Raw genomic sequence first — 3,797 nt, forward strand, 5'->3', positions numbered from 1 at the left:
TTTTTGTGCAAAAGCTACGGATCCATGAGTAGTAATGTTGTAGGAAATTAACTCCTTAATTATCTATTGTTAAGTCATAAAAAATTTGCACAATATTTGCGACGCACACAAAACCATTGTTTATGTTGTCAATTATAACAACTTTTCCCATAGTGCCTCCACTAGAGAAAAAAAATTATCCTTGTCAATTAGAAGGCTAGTCACTAAATAATTATAAATATAACCAACAATCTTAATTATAATACAATTTAATTTTTTAATTCATTTTAATAAGTAGTTAACTAGTAATCATTTTAAATAAATATTCATTGCTAAATCATTGATATCTAATTAACATAATCAAATAGTAATACAATCTTAATGATCATAATCAATGTCCTAATTAATCTTTAATATCATATGCTAATACTAAATTATTAATTTAGTTAATCAATTATAAATTATTAAACTTTTTGGAGCTTTAATTTATTATTTTTAATATTAGATGCTATCACATGATAATAAGTTTATTAAAAAGCCAACTTGCATTAATCATTTATAACAACAAACTAATACCTACTTTAACTTTAATTATTTTATAAAAACTTTAATTAAAGAAATATTATGATGAGTGAGGAGTTGTTTGGTTCACAGATCAATATGTTTAAATATTAATTTTATAAATAGAAAATATGTCATAGTTTGATGACATCTTGATGCCAATTTATTTATTGGATAAAATAAATTAATATTTAAAATCAAAAATATTTCTAGACAACACTATTATTATCTGAATAACACCATTATTTACTTGATACTGCACCAATCAACTCCATAATTAAGGCTTAATTAATTTCTAATTAGCCTCTGAAACATAATTTTGTTTATTTAAATAATGAAGTAACTATTAGAAAAAGTAATTAATTTCTAAGGGCTGACTAATTTTTTATTAGTCTATTCGCTATAATAGCGGCCTATTTTAAGACAGGGCTGTCGAAAGAGCTCGTCATTTTCAGACAAAACGTGTTTGGCTCGCTAAATAACTCATATCTGATTTGTTCGTTAATCAAGTGAGTCAAATTAATAAAAATAATTTTTTTATCTCGATTTATAAATGAATTACAAGAACAAATTACATTTGTCACATTTTGACTTGAAATAATTAAAAAATAATACTATAACATTTTTACATTAATTAATTATGATGTATTTAAAAAAATATATTTTAAACTAAGGAATTTAATAATATTAATAATATATAATTCATCTTTATTAAGTTGTGATGTATAAATGAAAATAAATATTGTAATAATCTAGATATTTCATGTAGAGAAATTTGTATGGTGGTTTATGAGTTGATGGAATGCTTTGTAGGGGTCAGACTGATTGCAACTGAAATTTAAAACCCAAAAAAAAAAAAATAAACCAAACAAAAATTCAAACCAAAATCTAATTTAGTTTAAACGGTATAATTATGAACAAATTGAAATTTGATGGTTTGTTGGAGCTTGATTATATTATAAAAAATCACGAATTATATATGTTATATGTACAGATCGATCTAATTTCATGAATCTTCTATTATTTCAATCAAATATTGTATATTGATGGGACTCCAATAAATTTTCATCATTTTGTCATGAATTTCGAGACATAGCACGGATCTCGATGAAATATTTTGAGCATGAAATATGCAAACCTCGATAAAAAGCCATTTAGAGCTCTGATTTCAAAAAAACTTATAGTCAAACTAATCAGTTCAATAAGACGGACCCATTGATATAAAAGTTAGTTTGATTCGAGTCAAATCAATTTAAGATCAAGTCATTAAATCACTCTTGCAAGTTTATGGATATATTTAGAAGGTCAACGAATGTTGAATCTAGCAAGTCTGTAGTCAAATCAAGCTTCTCGATAACACGAATCTAGCGAGCATAAGATTGCTTAATTTTGACATCGTTAAGAAATTCAAATGTCTATCAAACCCATATGATTAAAGAAAGCTCTCTGAACCGTCCAATTAAAGTGGTTTATATTTATGCATTAATTGCACTCAAAGAAATTATAAATAAAGCCCCACCTCTCATGAGGGGGAGAAGAGTTTGAGATATGAGAAATAGCTAGAAGCTTTAAGAAGTTTAATTCCAAAACCACCACCGCCAATTGTCGTCAACCACCATTGACCTCAGCTGACCACCGCCGACCTTCGTCGTTCACCGCCATCTCCATCGACCACCGTTGACCATCGTTGATCACCGTCAACCACTACAGATGGAACACCACCAATCGTTTTCGGTCGCTGTTCATTTCTAGCAACAAATTCATCAGCATGTCGACGTTGTAAGTTGGGAAACCTAGTGAACCTTTCTCGCCTGTGAGACAAGTAGTTGCAACTATAATCATCATTTTATATTGGGACTCTTCAGTTGCTTTAGTCCCACATAGTTTTCCCTTTCTTTGTTTTTTACTTAAGAACTTATGGTGTCATTATTAGTTGTTTTCTCTTTTCTGAGTGTGTGTTGAATCTCCGTACCACGCTAAGACGATAATAAACTACTCTACTACAACTTTTGTAGCAGACATCAAATATAATATAAACTTCGATTAGTTGTTTTCTCTTTTCTGAGTGTGTGTTGAATATCTGTACCACCCTAAGACAATAATAAACAACTCTAATGCTGCAATTTTTTTAGCACGCATCACATATAATATAAATTTGGGTTTTTTTTTTGTTCATTTTGTTGACATGAAATTAAAATAGAATATAAAAATTTGATTAAATTATAGTTTTTTTATTTGTTCGATTAAATTAAAATTAAAATTTTACAAATAAAAAAAATAAATAAATTTTAGGGTTTTAAAAATAAAAAATCAAAGTACATTTTTTAATGAAACCAACCCAAATCAACCAGAATTATTTACCTCAATTTTGATCAAATAATGCACGCTTCTAATTTTAAATTAATTTATTAATTTAGGATTAATCAAAATAAAAGCCTGATTAATTAAAGTATGATTAGATTTTAAAATCATCTTATAAACATCATTTATGGTTGTACAAACTCTTAAGGATTTTGACAAGCTAAAAGGGGGTTGTGAATAGGAGGGATGCCAACCAAATCTCAAATCACTTCCTATTAAGCATTCATTGATATATATATTTAAAAAAAAAATTGCATTCAAATTAATTATTTTGTTAAAATATAAGATATAAAATTTAAATTATTTAAATTAATGAAAAAATAAAAATTAAAGGCTGTGATACATGATCAATAAAGTATTACTCATATATTTTCCTTACATCAAAAATATTTTTAAATATTTTCCAATAAAAATAGTCAAAGTCAAAACCTTAACTTGAACTCCAAACTGATTAAAATATTAAAAAATTATTAGAATTAAAGATCTAAAATTTCACCAAATCCTAAATATATGATACTAAAAAGCATTCCCACTTGTACCAAAGCCTTCTCACTTATTTAAGCCCCTGTGTTTACCTCAACATATGGAGGGAGAGAGAGAGAGAGACAAAGCCTTCTCACTTATTTAAGCCCCTGTGTTTACTTCAACATATGGAGAGAGAGAGAGAGAGAGAGAGGGGGAGCTCTTTCTTCATTTTGCAGGTGGAAGGGAAGCAATAAAGAGTAAAAAGCTAGGAAGGCATGTTGGTGCCGGCTTCTTTGGCGGGGCGGCGATGTAACGCCGGCGACGACGGCAGAGAGTGGAGCTTTCTGCTTCATTGAGTGTATATTTGCAGTTACAGTGATATTGGCATACGGCTCAATCTCTTCTTTGTTTCTTCTCTTTCTTCTTCTTCT

This window comes from Phalaenopsis equestris, unplaced genomic scaffold, assembly GCF_001263595.1.
Source record: "Phalaenopsis equestris unplaced genomic scaffold, ASM126359v1 Scaffold000606, whole genome shotgun sequence".
Classification (NCBI taxonomy): domain Eukaryota; kingdom Viridiplantae; phylum Streptophyta; class Magnoliopsida; order Asparagales; family Orchidaceae; genus Phalaenopsis; species Phalaenopsis equestris.